The 18,755-nt window shown below is 39.8% G+C and overlaps 1 protein-coding gene across 1 annotated transcript in view; it reads left to right on the top strand.

Annotated features, from left to right (window-relative positions):
* Window positions 1-18,755, top strand: part of ST7 (suppression of tumorigenicity 7) — a 153,784-nt gene that overhangs the window by 1,069 nt on the left and 133,960 nt on the right. The window lies entirely within an intron of this gene.

Here is an 18,755-nt window from a genome sequence, read left to right as displayed (position 1 = left end):
TCATTTCCATAACAGGCTTATCTTTGGTGTAAGCGAAGTATGTAAACACAGACCCATCTTCAGTTCATTCATTCCGAACGCTTTCTTAGGAGCAGGTGACGTCAGGTGGCGTATGTGTGTTTGAGAGGTTCCAAAGGAAAATCGTGTTTGTGAAAAAGTCTTGGTTCGTTTGAAGGATAAAGAACTACGTTTATTATGGGATGCATGCTTGTATTTGGGGAGTATATAGAGTGGAATTAATACTTTTTTCTGGGCAATTGATAGTATACTCAAGCATTTTTTATTTTTTTTCAACAGGATTAAAACTTGTGTCATGTTTCTGATAAAAATCAGATATCAGCATACTCTTCTGAATTATAATAAGTAGTAAGTGTACAATTTTGCTGGAAGATTATCACCACTGCAATAGACTTTGCTTTGATTGTTAGGACTCACAGAAGTAGCATAGCACAGCTATTATGCTGAACCAGCAGTAACTTGTGTTAGCTAGTCTGAGTTGGACAGTTACGTCTTTATCTTGAAATTGCTCACTTTCCCTTCCTATCTACTGTAATCATTTAACTTACCCACAGGAAAGGGCTATTTTCTGTGGGGGTAGATGAGATGTAACCCATGGAACATATGAGTACTCTTTACTCGTGTTTCTGGCCTGTTCTCATTTGATAAGCCTTTGAAGAAGAATTAAAGAAAAAAGAAAAGACATTCAACATACTGCATTTTTCACTTTAAGTGGAAACACAGTTAAAAATTACTTTTAAATACCGTTTTGGTCAGATATTTTTCAATATGCCTTTGAACAAGTATCCTGTTTCTTTTGGCGTTGCTGCATAGTGGTTAGAACAGGGTGTAATTCTTGTTGCTGAATCTCAATAATTTATGTAATGCCTGTGTCCCAGGTAAACATTGCAGGCCATGGTTGTCAGCAGAAATATCAGAAAGTTTTACATTAACCATTTTTAGTACTGGGGAAAAAAAATTGTAGGCATCCATTTGAGACCTAGTGAAACTCCTCTGATTTTTTTTCCCTGAGATCGTACAAACTGATCCTTGATGCACTTTTTCATTTGAAATGTTACTCCAGCCATCTTCAGCTGAGTCATCTTGGTTTTCACTGAAATGCCTCAAAATTCAAGTAGAATGACAATACAAAATCTGTAAATGGGAGAGATTGTCATAACTATGCTTTAAGCATTGAGAGGGTTAAAAAGACTGAAGGAATTACCAGTGAGTCTCAAAGTACATGATGAAAATGAGTTGTCAGGGCAGAACGGTAGGCACAGTATGGCCTTTATGCATCATCTGTTCCTAAATGGCATTTATTAGAAAATCAGCATTGCAATAGCATGAGGCCAGTTTGGTTTGGTTTTCAAAGCTTTTGTGAATGAATAAAAATTGATCTGATTTATTGTGGATTTTTTCCCCCTAGCCAGTAGGATTGGTTTAAGGTTGCTCATAAAGTACCATAGCAACTGGCCCCTGATGTGATACTAATCAAATACATCTCAGTGATGTGAAAATAAAAGTATAAAGGTTGCTTGTAAAAGTTCTGTATGGTGTAAGGAACTAAGCAGGTGATTAAGAACAATGACTCAGCATTTTCCCAGAACAGGCTGGATCTGTTGGTGGGTTGAGGTCAAACAAACTGGTTTTCAGTACCGCTAGATGCAAGCTTATACAGCCACTAAGAGAAGTGCAGTTCTGCAGGGATGATTTACACCTCACAAAACAGTGATTTAAAATGGTATTAGATATTTGGCTCAAACTCCTTAACCTGAGCCCCACAGCCCCACGGGCTGTGATGTGAAGGACTCATGTGGCATGTAAGGCAGGGTACCTACCAGAGGGACTGGTACTTCATACTGCTGTGTGCCTTTCGTTTTCCATGAATGGCGTCAATATTTTGAAAACAAAGTTGCAAAGTTGTAGAACATAGTGGGAAAAATATTTAAGGACTGGAGTGAAACATTGTATCGAGGGATTTTGCCTGAAAGGTGCCTAGATTACACTAGGAAGGTATTGTCCTGCGGAAGAAATAAATAGCCTTTTACATAAAAAGAATAATAAAAATTGATGACTGTAAGCAGAGGGCAAACTCAGTCATAATGAGGCATTAATTTTTAATAATCCATGGATCAGCTGCTAAAGGAATGTTGGGTTTCCTGTGTCTGAAGATCTTCAAATCAGGCGGCAAAATACAAGCCAGTAGTGTTCATACAGCCTTCAATTGTTTTCCAGTGGCAACCTGGGCAGTGGGCTATGCTATGGCAGCTGGCAGAGTAGTTACTGGGGGTTTCAGCACAGAGTCCTGTGGTACACTTTTAGAGGTGAATGCTAGAAAGCATGGGACCTTTTTTCCCCCCTCTCTTTTGCTGTTGTACAGGTGGGCATGCCCTGAGCATTTGGTAGCTTTTGGAGTGCAAGTCAGCCATACTGTGTGTTCCACTGGGCTTCAAGACTTGGAAGTCCTCACGCTTTGGGGCATGCCTAATTTCAGTATTTTCAGCGGAGCACATTGCTGGGATAGAATCAAAGGGAAAGATCGTCTGTCAGATACAAATATTAATCATAGAATGATTTGGATTAGAAGGGACTTTAAAGATCATTAGTGTTAAATTTGATTGTGGTTTTGGTTGGTTTGGTTTTTTATTTGTTGTTGGGTGGTTTTTTGCATTTTGTTGAAGCTTAATGTGAAAATCAAATAATTAAATCCTTTACAAATAGGTCTACTTGAACTAGTATACTATACCATTAGCCAGGAAGCAAGAGAGACTTCATATGCCAGGCTAAAGGATTAAATGCAGAATAAGTAGTTGAGGAATCGGATGTTATAATCTCATTCAAAATAATTAAAGTAAATGTTATTATTTTATATAGCATGTTGTATTTTGCTCCCATGTTGGCACTTGCATGATTTCTGAATGCCACATTAATCTGAACTGAGACACACCTCTTCTAAAAATGTTAAACCCTGCTTGTTTTTCCTCACATAACAATTTGGCATTCTGGTCATATCCTAAGAAGGAAAGAGTTCCAGAAACAGTTTCTGATTATTTTATTTATCCCTTTCAAAGTGCAACAGAAAGACAGATTTAACAACCAGAGCATTACATGCAACTGGGTTGTGATGAGGCAGACACAGGAGGAAACCTTTGGGTTGCTCAGGGTACAGAAATCAGCAAAAACTGATTTCCTAAAATGGTGAATAATAAATGTACAATTGTGAGCTCTGGGTTGAATCTAGCTCTGTCAGTGCCTATAGAGTATCATTGACTTTCAGCAGGACATCCCTGCTTCAGCTGTACCAGAGCAGGGCCCCACAGCTGAACACAGTTGAATGGTTAGAAACCTGCAGCATAAAGGAAAGCATGTAAGGTTGTCATGCTTAGCCCCCAAGTCAACAAACTTGGGAGAACTGCAAGTAGAGGAGAGAGAGCACATCATCTTGATGAGGAGATGGTGGTTGTGACAAAGTTGTGTTCTGAGGAACACAGTGCTTTTCCACATTATGTTTGGTTTTGGTTGTTGTGTTTGTTTATTTGTGGGTTGTTTGGGTTTTTGGGGTTTTTTTTGTTTGTTGCTATGACATTGCTACTGAAATAATTACAGTATCACAGTGTCACTAAAGTTGGAGGAGACCTCAAAGATCATCGAGTCCAGGCTGAAATTACTTAGGCTTCTAATTAACATGGGATTTGTAAATATGTAATAGGCTTTTCTTAAAGCCTTAAACATTGTGCATAGTGCCAGCCATCTCGAGGAAGAAAGAAACTGATGTACAAGAATGCTTGTAGCACTGGCCAACACCAGATTACTCACAGTCAAGAGTTTGTGCATGCATGGGCAGGAGGATGGAGCAGACATGTTGAAAATGTCTTCTCTGTTCCCTGTAAAATTAGAATTAGGATAATAACACACTCATTTCATCCAGGAGTCTCTCTGAAGACACAAAATGGAGAGATTTTTAGGCAGCCAGATATTATGGTGATCTGGTCAACCTCAGATGCCTTCACTGATGTATGTATTTCACACATTGCACAGGCTTCAGTAAGTAAAGTACTTGGACCACTCCTATGTCACTGATTTCTCATTTTATGGAAACTATCCAGTATTTAACCATGCAAGAAAGCTGGGTGTGATTCTGTGAGGTGTGCTACAAGAATTGGAAAGTGCCTCCCAGATTTGGACTATGCTGCCTTAGGGTGGTGGTTGCAGTCAGGGAAGCTCATCTCATCTTTCCAATCTTCCCTTTTTGGCTTTCCTGACCTTGCAGATCTACACTGGACAGTGGTGTAGAAGCAATGCGCAGCAATAGGCTGCAGTGTGAGAAATAAGTAACTTTTCATTCACATGGTTGCAAATTCAAGTAGCAACAGAAAACATTCAGCTGTTATTAAGATTTAACTAGTGGTCACTTTTTTCCTGCTGGTAATACTTAGCCATCTGGAACTGTGAGTGCAGAGCTACAGTGATACATGAAGCTTAGGGCAGAAGGGTTTTTTTTTATCTCTGGACACATGGGGATTTCTCCTCCCTGAACCAATAAGCATGGCTGCCAGTGCCTGCATGGTGTGCTCAATCACCATAGCCACCATGCCTATAGCAGTGTGTTTGCTGAGATAGCATCTTGACAGCGCAGTCAGGAGGTATTGTTCCCCTTCATAAATTTAAGCCATGGAAGTTAATCCTGAGAACTGGAAAACATTAACCTAAGGCCAAGGAGTTTCAAACAGATTACAAATGAGTAAACAGCTGCTTTCTTTTGAGAACAACTGTAGGACAGTTACTTTTATCTTTATGGACTTACTGGTAGTTGCTTCAAAAATCATTTGTCGTTGTTGTGGTCAGCATTAATTCTGCATGTGGGTTTTGCAGAACCTGTTAAATGTAGGTAGTTTGCCCACTGACCCCCAGATTGCTTGTCTTAATTTTTTCATTTCTCAGAATATACATGAAGTCTTTCCTAAATATTGATCTTATTTTCAGCTGTCCTAATGGAACTAAAGTCAATAGCGTTGGTTTTTTTTACGCTTAACCTCCATGTTCAGCTGTATCAGTTGCAGCACCATGAAACATTCATAGTGGCGGCTGATCCTCCAGACATGGTTTGGACTTTAGATGCTTCTTTGGTCTGACTTTGAGTTCTGCAAAAATTTAGGTGTTACATGGATATGGGCTAATATTCGGGACATTATTATAAGCCAGTTTTTCACCATTTTAAGCACATGTCTTTTCAACATGGCTCACTTGGAAACTCTCCCTCTGATTTCTATGAAAAAGAATATGGTGTGTATGAAAATAGCCTGTTACTTTTGACAGAAATTTTTATAGATGAAACTTAAGATCCTTGTGGGGGGAAAAAGCCTTAACAAAACTTCTTAGATCTGTTTCTGATGGATGCAGCATACAATGATAATTGTTTCCTAGGAATTTTGGCATTTCTTCACAAGTTTGATTTTATTTTTTGTTGATTGAGCTTAATTTTTCAGACAGCACCAAATGGGAAAAGCTGAGTGACGTTTGTAACAAATGCAATGTTTTTAGGAAATAGTTCTTCAAGAAATTGACTTTTATACTGCAAAAGTTCTGGAAGATTTGCAGCCAGTATTTCAAGGGGAATGTGTAAGCCAGAGCCTTCAAAATAATACTTGATAAAATCTTGAGTGAACCTACTGATACGCAACCAAGTGTTGTACTGCCAGCTTCTAACTGAAGTCTGATGTCCTTTGTGTGTTGATGGAAAATCTTCAAAGTGCTCCTAAAACTGCATATATGTAGTGGGATTTTCCCAAAGCATCCCCTGAGTGCTCGGGTAAAGTCAGCCTGGAGGAACATAAGCCTGGTTGTTCACAGAGGTCTTATGTCTTACTTGTCAGAGCTGCCAGTGATTCTAAATTAAAAGAAAAATTTTAAATAGAAGTGTGTGTGTGTGTGGTGGTTTTGTAAACAAAGCAAATGCAAAAATGTAAATCATACATTTACAAGACTCAAGAAATGCTAAATGGTGTCAGTGCCTAAAGGACTGACAAGAGAGAAGTCTTTAATTCTGTGTCAAAGCTCCGCATTAAGTGAAAGACAGAAGGACATGATGCCTGCCTTGAAAGCAACACCTCCCAGGATGATAGTGCTAGATAAAACAGGGGTTTCTGGGGAAATGATGTGCCTGTATTTTAAAAAAACGGATTCTGAAAACGGCAGCATCTCTGAGAGAAACTACACAGGGTCTAGCAAAACCACACTCCTAGCATAAGGAGGTTCAAACTGTTTATCTAGTCACAGAGAAGTTGCAGAAGGAACTTGATGTTGGTTGAGGAGCAAGAGTCTAGTTGGAAGTCTAGCAAAACTGGAAACAGAGTCCCCAGTCTCTTCAGTGCAAAGGCAGTTTTCCAACTAGTTGGCAAACATATAGCAAGCTTCCTAGATCAAATCTGGAGTTAAAATGCAGGTATTACACTTGGCAGAATTGGGACCGAATCATCATGGGCTGAAGAGGCAGGCTTGCTGTGAGACGTGCTACATGCAATGCCTTGACTTAGATAGAAACAAAGAATTGAGAGGTGGTTGCTGACACTTTCAGCTGTACAGTAAGATGCAGCCTTCAATGCAGAGGAGATAGATGTGATAGTAGGAGGCTGTCTAGGGTGCAGCAACCATGAGATAGCGGAGTTTTCAATATGCAGGGACTTCTGGAAGGCAAACTTCAGCTTGTTTAAGCAACTTATTCGGAAAGTACCCTGGGTAGCAGCCCTTAAGAACAAAGGGATGGTTGGACCTGCTTCAAACAGGAGCTCTTGAAGGCACAGGAACTGGCAGTTGCCACATGCTGAAAGATGAGCTGGTGGGGAAGATGACCAGCCTGGATGGGCAAGCAGCTCTTGAATGAATTAAGGGAAAAAACAGTCTCAAGCTGTGCCAGGGGAAGTTTAGGCTGGAGGTGAGGAGAAAGTTCTCCACAGAGAGAGCTGTTAAGCCATTGGAATAGGTTGCCCAGGGAGGTGGTGGAGTCACCATCCCTGGACGTATTTGAGAGGGGACTGGATGTGGCACTTGGTGCCATGGTTTAGTAGTCATGAGGTCTTGGGTGACACTTGGACTTGAGGTTGGACTTGATGATCTTTGAGGTATTTTCCAATCTTATTGATTCTATGAAATATTACAAAAATGGGTGACTGCAAACTGAATCCAGAGGAATTCACATGTGAATTATGGTTTTTTTTAAGGAGATTTTTGAAGATGTGCATTTGGACCCAGCTGCTGTGGCAAGCAGTGCTGTGGCAAGCAATGCTATGACTTTCCAGCTTTGGCTATTGTGGTATTAAGACTGTCAGTGTGCTGAGGTTTGCCAAGCTCAATGATGGGGGAACTGTGAGTGAAATCTAGTGGCCTGTGATAAACAGGAGAGGTGACTTGTTAAAACATTATTATGCTGAGATTTAAAAACAAAACAAACAAACGAAAGAACACCATCTGGAAGCAATTGCTGACACTGCGCAGGTATGTTGTGCAAACACAGAGGCTCCGATAGTCCCCGAATATGCCAGGATTTCTCTGCATGTGCCAGCCCAACATCCCTGCCACGTCCAAGGTTTCTGTGTGTAGCTCAGTCAGTTGGTAAACCCTGTGCTTAAGGGAGAGTTATTTGTCTTTTTGGCAAGTGGTAAAGCAAATAAAACCACTTGAGTTGTGACTTATGTTGGATGATTGAGCAGTTTCTTCTGGGATAAAATATACAGGAACTAACATCACCATCAGAAAATGTGATGGTCAGGTGCAGGTTTTTTGTGCAGCTGTTGCAACAAGTCAGAATCCATTTATTTTTTTTTGTAACAAGAGTAGCTGTTTAAGAAGAATATTTTGTATTTAACAAAATAAGGCCCTACTCCAGATATCTGTTGGTATGCCGACTGCAACTGAGTTATGTCAAACTTTACAGGCACAGCGAAAGGAACCCCTGATCCTGAAAATCTTTAATGGCATGGTTTGTCCTGCAAGTATAGGTCCAGAGGTTTACTGAAAAGGTAGTTAATATGCATGAATTCTTACCAACCAGGGCCTAAATAGCTCACCAAGGTAATGCAGGAAGTCTAGCAAAACTGGGAATAGAGTCCCCTGCCTCTTCAGTCCAAAGGCAGTTTTCCCTCTTGTGATTTGATGAACATATCTAAGTTTTACAATTTTTAGCTACTTTAGGAACTCATTTAGGGCATTTGTCAAAGAATTTAAGGTAAAACCTAGTTTGGTCCTGTGGCCAGACTATGAGGTGCTTCTGGGGATGTTACTCCTCCATTGGCTTTTGTAGGAGGTGTGTGAAGGCCCCTTCCACCAGCTTTCAAATTAGCTCTTTGTGGCACTGGAGCATCTGTTGAAAGATTGTGTTATAAACTCCAGCTCGTCCTCGTGTCTGTGAAATGTCATGTGGACTAGTGATGCTGTGTAAATACTTACGAGTGAAAGTTGCTTTGTAAACTCCCAGCACAGGCTAATTGGATTTTTTTGTGTATTTCTTAGTTGGGCACTGCAGAAGGGCAACTGATTTTAACACTGAGACTATGAAGCATAAGCAATGATAATGCATTTAAAGACAGGAGTTAATGTCGTGCTTTCAGCAGACAGAACAAACAAGTTGTTACTGTTAAGCCTGAGGAAAGGACTTAAATTCAAAGTAAAAATCAAATCTTGCCAGCTGCTCTGAGAAGACAAAGATTTATTATTGTGAAGTCTGAACTGGAGATTTATAATTGCAGTAGATTCAATACTTAAGTGATTAAGTGCACTTAAATATACCAATTAGAAGGAGGAAAACTATAGAGCAAAAATGAAATGCAGTCATTGTATGATTCCTTTTATGCAGTGTGCCAACTGCAACCATGAGATTTAATTTCAGCTCACTTTCTAGAAATAAACTTGGCTTATTAAATGTCAAGCCTGTTAGGTTGGTATGTTAGGTCTTGTGCTCAGTGGCAAGACACTCAAAGACGAAATTTAAAGCACACAAAATGTTATTGCCATATTGTAAGGCTACCACTCCTTTCTCAAGAAAATATGCTTGTAACCCAAGAGTGCTATAGATGTTGATCTTGAACTAAAAGTTGGGATGGCACTGCCTATATGTTTTATGCTGAGGACTGAAAATTGTTTACAGTGTGGCTTTGTCTGCAGCAATGTTATATGATCCACTAACAAACTTAATCTTCCATGTGAAATTTCTCTTGCTAATTTTAATTACAAAGTAAATTTGATAGCAGTGTACCCAGCTGGTATATTTTACACAAATCTTGGCTTAGAGTCCCAGACTAGTAATTTTCTCACTTTTCAGAGAGAAAGTTAAATATGATCACATCACAAGACAAGCAGCTCACCTCTCATACCCTGTGCAGATGAGGAGACACAGAGTCCCCTAGTGCAACTCAGGCCACTTCTCAAGCAGAAACCAACTTCATGTGGAAGCAGTATGCTGCAGCCAAACTGATTAGCCCTTCCTGCTGATAAAAGGAGCTGAGGAGGTCTCCTGTATGGCTGCACTGATGCAGACCTACTGCAGATCCTTGTAAAGAGTCTGTGATTTAAAAGGGCTGTTCACAGCTGTGTTAATAGCAACCCCTAAAGCCATGAAGTCTTGGAGGGGAACATGAGCCATAAGGAGCTCTCATTAGTTTCAGGACTTCTGTAGGGTTTCTCTAGACCTGGTGACAGAGAACTTGGTCTGTGTTAAAGCTGGATGCATTTTGTCACTGGCTTTGCAACAGCCAGGATTTTCATCCTTGAAGTCCTAGTGTCCCTGCCTCCTGTGACAAGTAGATAAGAGGTGGTGCTCAATGGGACTAGAAAGGTGAATGGGGCTCGCTCTCTCTCTTGTGTCTCTGCCTCCAGTCCTGTCATGTTATCTTTCCATAAATCACAACACTGAAAGATTTCTTTCTGGAACTTGATAACTCTGATGGTTAGAAACTTTGCTCTTAGTCAGCTCAAATGTATTTGTGGCTGACTTGCACCCATTTGTGCTCCTGAGAGCTCTCTCCTTTACCTTCAGAAACTGTATCACTGCTGTGAGGACTTGTTCCCAGTTTTCCTTACTTGTGCTCCCCTTGTGAGGCTAAGGCTGTTAGGCTCTCCTAGCATGCTCTCCTAAAATGACTGGATGACTCTTTCAGTTTTTTACTAGTTTTGTAATTGGGTAACCAACATTGTACATTGTATGCTAAGGTAAGGCTTTGTTGACTGCCTTATATGGTGGACGGAATCTTTCTTGCCTTCCACTGGAAATATTTTGCTATGTAGTCATATGGTTAAAATTGCCTTTTTTATGTCACTATCTCCTTGGTGGATCATAGCATTGTGTAATCATATAGTAGGTGTGGACCCATGGTCATGCCAGCTGACCAGCTGTGAGCAGAAACCCCTGCTGCTCTCTAGCCCTTTGCACCATTAATTTTCATCCATCTTCTCTGGCAGCTCATACCAGCTGTCTTCTGGAGACTTTTGGTTTTGGTAATGAAAATATTCAGTAAGGTTCAGAGAGCTCCATGGATTCTCTTTAGCCCAGTGCTCCCGGGCAAGCTGCAGGTTTCTCCATCTCCTGTGATAACTGACTTCCTGTCAAATACTCTACTGAAATCCAGAGTGTTTAGAGTGAGTTTTTTTTTCTTGGCTAGAAAAATGGGTATTTTTAATAAAGGGACACTTCTGGTTGGTCTGGCATGATTGATTTATTTTGCTTTTTATCCAATTTTTTATTTATCTGTGTTGCTTAAGTTGTTGCTATCTTTAAAATTCTGGAGTTTCCGATAGTACTGCTTTGTCAGTAGTACAGTAGCATAGTAAATATAGAAATGAGGTATTTTGGCACAGTTTAGGGAGTTTCACCAGTTTATTAAAACTGTCTTGATGTTTGGCTTGATTTTTCAAATGCCATTTCTTTCAGTAACATTATTTATGTTAAGCTCTTTGAACTATGTCTGGTTTTCCTGCCACAATATCTCTTTTCTTGCTCTTTTATTATTTTTTCCCTCCACATTCAACTGTTTTGTTCCCATTCAAAAGTGAATTAAGTGTTCACTTTGTTTTGGGGACTACTGTGTCCTGCTTCTTACTCACTTTGTTCAAGTAATCTTAGTGGTTTACTGGGTTGATTCTGATACATATGAAGTGTTTTTATGAAACTCTTAAGGTGTAACTCAGCCTGACTTTTAGCAGATACAATTTCATTTCTGTGCCATTTTGTCCTCATGAAAGCAGAGGGTAATTCTGGAACATTAAAGGTCTTCTGGGTTGTACTTGTACAGGGATGATGTTGCTTCATTTTAAAGCCATAGCTGATAGATTGGTGCCTGTGAAAGGGAAATAGAATTTAACTTTTGAGAAGAATCTGTGTCACCAAAACATTTAACCAACGAGTGGAGAGTGTACTCAGTTTGAATGACTTCCAAACACTCCCCAGCAATGTGAAATAAGTTTGCACATTTGCTGCCTTGCTGTATTTGGAACATCACAGGTATCAAGAAATTGAGAAGTGATAGCAGTGCAGGTTAAACAGCATTAAATAGAGACATTTAGTGAGTAATATGTGTTTAAAAAACCCACAAAACCCACAACCCACAAGCAACAAAAAAAGCTGACATATCTAAATTTAAACTGTGAAGTTCTTGGGTGCTTTTATGTTTAAAGAATTTTAAAATTAGGTCACTTCCTACACATTGTTTTAGGGTCTTGAAGTTGCAAGGTAACTTTTCAGTTTTACAAGGTATTTAAGCTCTCTGACAATTATACAATATGAGTCAAACCCAGTAATTAGCAAATCACTCAGCTGAAATTTTTGAGTGCTTGAAGTCCTATTCTCCTGTCTTCTAAAACTCAGATACATCTAAATTTCCCTGTTTTTCCTCAAGCCATATTCAAACTGGTAATGATTGATTATGGAGCAACATCCTTACTAGGCAGTTGATTTTATTTAGGTTTCTGCATAATTTTATAGTAATGTCACCCTTGTGTTTGAGGATGTAGGTCTACAAACACACAGCTCTACAAAAACTCTGTCAGTTGGGGTACAAAGTGAGCAACACGCAGGACTAGTCAGTGTTGCTTACTGTTTTCCTTTAGGTGAGCTAAGTAATACAGGAACTACTGGAGAGAGTCCAGCACAGGGCTACTAAGATGATTAGGCAACTTCAACATCTGTCATATGAGGAAAGGCCAAGAGAGCTGGGTCTGTTTAGCTTGCAGAAGAGGAGGCTGAGGTGGGATCTTATTAATGCTTATAAATGGTGGGTGTCAGGAAAGATGGGGCCAAACTCTTCTCAGTGGTGCCCAGTGACTGTACAAGAGGTAAGGGGCATAAATGTGAATATAGGAAGTTCTATCTAAACATGAGAAGGAACTTCTTTACTTTGAGGCTGTGGGGGTTGGACTCAATGATTTTCAGAGGTCCCTTCCAGCCTTCTGTGATTATTGCTTAGATGTGGTGGAGGTACTGGATGGCAGAAGTGTGTGGGTTTGTATACCGCTACACTATCAACTTTACTACAGGGCTGTTTGTTGGTGTAAATGAGACCAGCTGCCAGTCAGTTGTAAGGTGGCTCATCTGTAAATGCTGACCCACCTTGGTTCACTGGGAGAGCAGCAGCTGCTGTGGGGATCACCCAACATCTCAACTCTTCCATTTTGAGTTATAACCCCTTTGCATTTTTGCAGTAAACACATAGAGCTACAGAAGAGTTTGTGGTTAGCCCAAGGTGAACACTAGAGAATTTCCTAGTTTTCAAAAACCCCACAATTCAAAAACCAGGCACAGAGAGAATCCAATGGAGAACTACTTTGATCGTTGACCTGCCTTATACACACAGCCCTCCATAAACTGCAGTCATCCTCTTTCCAAGGCACATCCATGTGATACTTCTGCACAGGCACAAAAATCAATATTAAAGTGTAAATGAATAACGAAAGGCCTCCCAACCAAAACCTCTCTTGTTTAATTTTGTGTGGCTTTTTCTTTTCTAATCTAAGTGACAGAGAAGCATTTAAAGTGAAAGGAAGTGAGGAGCGATGAAGTTTTAAGAAGCCTTTTCTCATAAATGCCTTTGCTTTAGGAGCAAAGGGGCTGGTGGTGTCTGGGGTGGCCAATATTCCCTCAAAGGGCTTCATACAACAGGCACTTCAGGCCACAGCAGTGGGAGTCCTGGGCTCATCCCTTCCGAAAATTTCTTCTTTCATAAGGATCAGAAACCCATTGCATTGATAGAGTATGTAGCAATGTGTCTTGTGTGAGACAGGCTCTGCAGTTCTTTGGATGTATTTTTAATTTGTATATGGAAGTGGTACCACATATCTGTGCCTTCACCAGCAGTACCTGAGCCTGCCTTTTAACTAAGGGCTCTGAGTTCTTTTCCCCCTTCCTCCTTAGCTTTATACCTAACTTTGGTCTTAAGGTGAAAATAAATTGTTATTAAAAGTATCTTCTCTTCTGGTTTATAGCGTTGTCTTATCTGGGATATATGTTTTAAACACACAGATTGGAATTACATCTACAGGGCAATGTTTTCAGAAGCACCAGTGCTATTTCATCACTTAGCTGCTTTAGTCAGCCACTAGTTTACTTATTAACGTTTATTTATTTATATACTCTTTCTAATAAGCATAATAATAAACCAGAAAGTACTTTGCTCAGAGAAACGGATTGAATATCTGATAAACAATGAAGTATTTGCATCTATAATGGCACAATATCCTTTCAGGTTGGTATAATTCTGTCCTGTGCATCATAGCTGCTGCTTTTGCAGGAAGTTACACTGTCAGTTTGTAATAAAAAGTAAATATTAATGAGAGATGTGAGAACAACATAAAACGATAGTAAACAAATACACATGCCAATTCAAACAAATTTGTTTACAATATTTGCTTCCTTTGAATGCTCAAGTTCAGCAAGATGAACATTGGCTAGCCTAGGTCCTCAACATTGTTCTTAAAATATGCATTCCTCTGGTCAGAGGATTGCCGGCATTGCACGGCAGTAGATGGGAATGATCTGAAGTTTGAATTCTGTTCTTAATTTGGAGAGAACAAAATAAACTTATTAGTATTTACAGAGACCATTAACATTACTGCTCGGCATGTTGCAGTTTAAGTTTGGTAGAAGAAATTAGCTGAATTTGAAGGGAATAAAATTGTAGTTTTGATTCAGCAGATGTTTATCATGGAGAAAACTGATTAAAAGCCAGTGTGCTTTCCTTTGAGTTGCTTCCATTTCCTTGTGGCTGCTATTCAGATGGGAACAGTAAGATTAGACTTTTGTTCTGTGTTGTTGGTTTGTAGGTGTTTTTTTCCCTTTGTCCTTGCTTCTAGTCCTTTCCTTAGCACTTGAGCAGGGCCAGGCCTGCATCATGCCTTGCCTAGGCTACCTTAAACATATTTTGCATTTGATACGCAGTAAATATGGACAAAAGTGGAAAAGTTTGTGTGCGGTTTATGCACTAGAGGGCATGCTGTTAAAGACACAGGAGGGATCCAGGGAGGAGAGGTGGCTGCAGCCTGTAGGAAATGTAGTCTGAAAAAAATTTGTCTGATTGTGTCAGAGACCTAGTGACAGTTTCTGGTAGCATGCACACACAGATACAACCCCATGTGGCAAGGTTGTGAACAGGACTGAGCCCATTCATACACAAGTAGAGATCTGTAACTCTCATTATATTGCATCAAGTTATCTCCATACAGGAAGTATTAAATTGACCACAGTCACATGATAGGTAAGAAATAAAATTTGTAGGGCCATTTTACAGCTGGGGTAGTTGTGAGGCAAAGTCAAGTCCCACCCTTGACCTTGAGAAGTCTGCTTGTGAGGTGTTCTCTAGGTTGCTTTTGCAAGGTCAGATAAAAGATGAGGTTCATGAGACCCAGGACCTGGACTACAGTAAATCAAAGGAACAATGGTGACTGCCATAAAGCTGCATTATTTTAAGGAGGACACAAAATGGAAAATGCAGGACCCAAAGACCAACTGACAAAAGTCTCATATTTGTCTTCCTGAAGTGAGTACCGCAAAATAAGGTGGAGTGTGAGTTTGAAACAAGTGTGATGATGGGTGCTGCACCTCTGTGCCAGTACTCTTGCAGACTGCAGACTTTAATCAGTGGGGATGTTGAGGTACTGAGGAGGAAACTAGTAACAGGCCTGCCTGCCTTTGCTCAACCCACTGCCTCAACCGTTAAAGCCACAAAGCATTTTCACAGACAATGTAATTTTTAATGCAGTGAAACACACTAGTTTATCCTGCTACACTGGCAGCCTTCAATAGTTGAGCAGCTTGCCCCCCCAACACTAAGTGTGACCTGTCCCACTGGCTGCCCTCTTGTGGCACAGCCTAGCCCACACCAGAAGGTCATCTGTGAAGACTGGTGAAGAACATTTGTGCATGTACAACTCTATCCTGGGCCACAACTCAGGCTGCTTTCTTGCGAAGATAATGTGTGCCTGACTCTGGCTAGCTTATTCTGCAAAATAAGCTTTCCTTCTGAAGGTTTGTCTCTTTTCAGGTTGTTGTGAGGTTAATCTCATCTGTCTGAGCATTTGTGCATACATTCAGACATATGTTTTGTTGTTGATTTCGTATATACACAAACAAAAGTGGTAGTTATTCTTTTTATGCCACCCAAATACAACTGATCTATTCAGGCACCTGCAATTATGGGCATTTTTACATGTCTCCAAAAATGCCCTTTTTGATTCAATCTCATCTTTATAGAAGAAAAAATACATATATTGCTCATTTTTAGCATTTGACCTTTTTTTTTTTTAATTAGGAAAGAAATCATTACTTTCCTTTGATGCTGATGTCTGCCTTGCTAAGAATTGTGTAGCAGGTTGTCCTTCTATAAATCATTGTTCTTTTGTAAGCCGAATCAACTGAGCTCTAGCTCTGTTCATTCAGTTTGTTCTTCAGCTGCTTTATGTTTTTTCTGTGGGCTACCATGACTTCAGCTGAGGAAATTAATGAGACATATTAGGTAGAAGCTGTTTAAATACTTAATTACTTCTTTTATTTTCTTTTTTCTTTTTCTGTAAAGTCTTCTAGTAAGAGCAATCTCAGCTGTGATTTTATGACAGATATTCATAAATGGAATAAAATACTCACTAGTGTCTATCAAGGCAGCATCTTAACTAGGATTTTAGATTTCAAAGAGAGAATACAAGGAAAAAAACCATGTGGCTAGAAGCAACTCGCATTGAATGTCAAGACTGTTGTTCTGGTGAGTCATCACTTAAATTGTTGCATAATATATATATCATCAGCCTTGTCCTCTTTCACATTTAACATGTTATAAAATAATTGGAAGGGGAGTGACTTTTAAGGGGCAGCTGCTTTGGTAGACAAGCCCTTGGCCTTTTCTTAGTTTGCCATGTCTTCTAATGCAGAACAGCATTGGCAAGGCCAGAAATATTAGAAGTTTACATCTTAAGTACTGTTCTATGGAAATACTTTTTAACAGCTGAATTTGCCCAGTTGTAACATCTGAAGGCATGAACATATAAATGAACATGACTATGAGTAAGGCTTACTGTTGATTTTTCATTAAAAGCAATTCTTCATTTGTAAAGGAAAGGGCAAATAATGCCTGATTTATTTTTATATATATATATATGAAGTGTCAACCAATATCATTTTAGTATCAAGTTCTCCTTTACTCTCCAGTTCTTGAATGAGTGATAACTTTTTCACATACTCTTCCTCCAGCTGTGTTTGAATTTACTTTTCTTTCTTGCTTCATCCGTGTCATCACAATCCCTTGCCAAATTTGCAGCACGTGAAGTACCATGGACAATGACATGGAAAGAATTCAAAATCTCTGTGTCACTTGCTTTTTTATGATTTTTAAACCAAATTGAGGTGAAAAGCTTTTAGCTTCTAGTTGCGTGGGTAGAATGAGAATATAACAGCTTTCCTTTCCACACTTGCATCCTCTGTGAAACCCTTGAGAAACTATCACAAATAACATAAAAGGTATTACATCTTTACTAGCTTTTATTTTAATTTCCTCTACTCATGCTCAGAACCAGGTTCTCTGTTTTCCTGGGAAAGGCCCTTTGGTTGAAAATAAATAAGTGGGAAGGATGGGGTTTAATTGCTGTCACAGTTCCTTTCCTCTGGTTAGACACATGGGTCCAATGGGAGAATGGGAAATGATGTTTAGCGAGCTGGTGACTGGCATTAGCAAGAAATAGTGTCTTCATTACCAAAACTGTGATTTTTTTTTCCTGCTTTCTTCCTCATGATATAATTAACACCCAATTGCAGTACTGCTGTGAAATTGTAGTGAAGGCAAAATCTTGAAGTTTTTACTCCAAAGGCAAACAAATCTCTGGCTGTTCTCTGACCTGGGAGTATGGATAGTAAAACCCAACTGAATCATGGTTAGATTTCATTCATTGTGAAACCAATGCACTTGAAGCCTCTGATGAGGCGTGCTTCATTGCTGTTGCCCACTTGACTTGTGCTTCAAAACCAAGTATACATCTGGACAGATGTGGCAAGACAAGATGATCACAGTTCTCCATACAGTGATTTTGCTTGCTTCTGGTTGTGTCTGTGACCTCCATCCCTTAGGCAGAAATGATGTGTAGATCAGCTATTTGTGTTGTTATGTCAGCAGACCTTTTGGGGCTATCCCAGATAGGGAGAGTGGAGACTACATCCATTCACAGTGAAAAATCACGAAACTCCTGATCTGCAGCCAGAAATACCTGTCAGACCACAGCCTTAGTCCTGCTTTTACTTTTGCAGAGTGTCACATAGCTGGAGTAAGCGTGATGGATTGCAGTGCTTACTTGGGAAGACAAGACAGTCACCAGTTCAAACATTATATAATATATGCTGAAAGCTTCTTCAGGTTAGTCTGGAAATCATAAACCAGTTTCCTGTTATCAGTATGGTAGGGGTTTTAACATATTCCTGACATTTTTGAGCAGCAGAGCAGGTTGTGTGTGTGTGTGTTAGCAGGCTGTACTCCAGAAACTACGCCGAACATAGAAACTTCTGCAGTGGAGTTGTTCAGGTCATTTCTGGTGTTGTTCTAGGGGAGGTAGGGACTGATTTTACTTTTTTTGGAGTGGTGTTTTTCTTCTTGAGAATAGGCAATACCAGGTGCAGATATAGCAGGCCATGTAAAATGGCTCTTAATGCACAGATGCCAGTTGTAGTCTACCTCTCTTTCACCTCCAATTTATTCCCACACCTGAGTTTGCCAGTTGGCTTCCCTTTTCCAATAGTCTTACTGTAAGTCTAACTTTGAGTTTTGCTAGTTCCTGACTTCAGCGTTGTCTTTTTGTAATGACCATCGCTAGTAACTTATGTATCCATTTATTTATAACAAATTTATGTTGCAAACCCTTGTTCTCAGTTCATCCCCTGACTTTTTGCAGTTCTGCTTCTTCATTCTACATACACCTACAATATCTCTTCTCTTTTAACTCTTATGCGACCTAAACGATAATGCAGTTTTTAATCTTACAATTTTGATTGCCACTGCTACATCACTCTCTACAGTAGTCTTTTTTGGATAGGGTCATAGTACTCATAATGTTTAGGTGAACCACACTATATAAAGGAGACTATGTCCTAACATCACATCTGTTTGTCTGGTTTGGGACTTTTTGCTTTTTAGGTATGCTTTTTTCTGGTTCTGGCTGCAGCTTTTTCTGGAGGGAGAGGATTCTGTTGAGCGGTGTACAAGCAGCTCTCAGATTTTCTGCTCAATCTGTTGTGCTGTGTGGAG

Source organism: Dryobates pubescens, chromosome Z, assembly GCF_014839835.1.
Source record: "Dryobates pubescens isolate bDryPub1 chromosome Z, bDryPub1.pri, whole genome shotgun sequence".
Classification (NCBI taxonomy): Eukaryota; Metazoa; Chordata; class Aves; order Piciformes; family Picidae; genus Dryobates; species Dryobates pubescens.
Note: the sequence above shows the minus strand (reverse complement) of the source record. Positions and strands in the feature narration are given on the sequence as shown.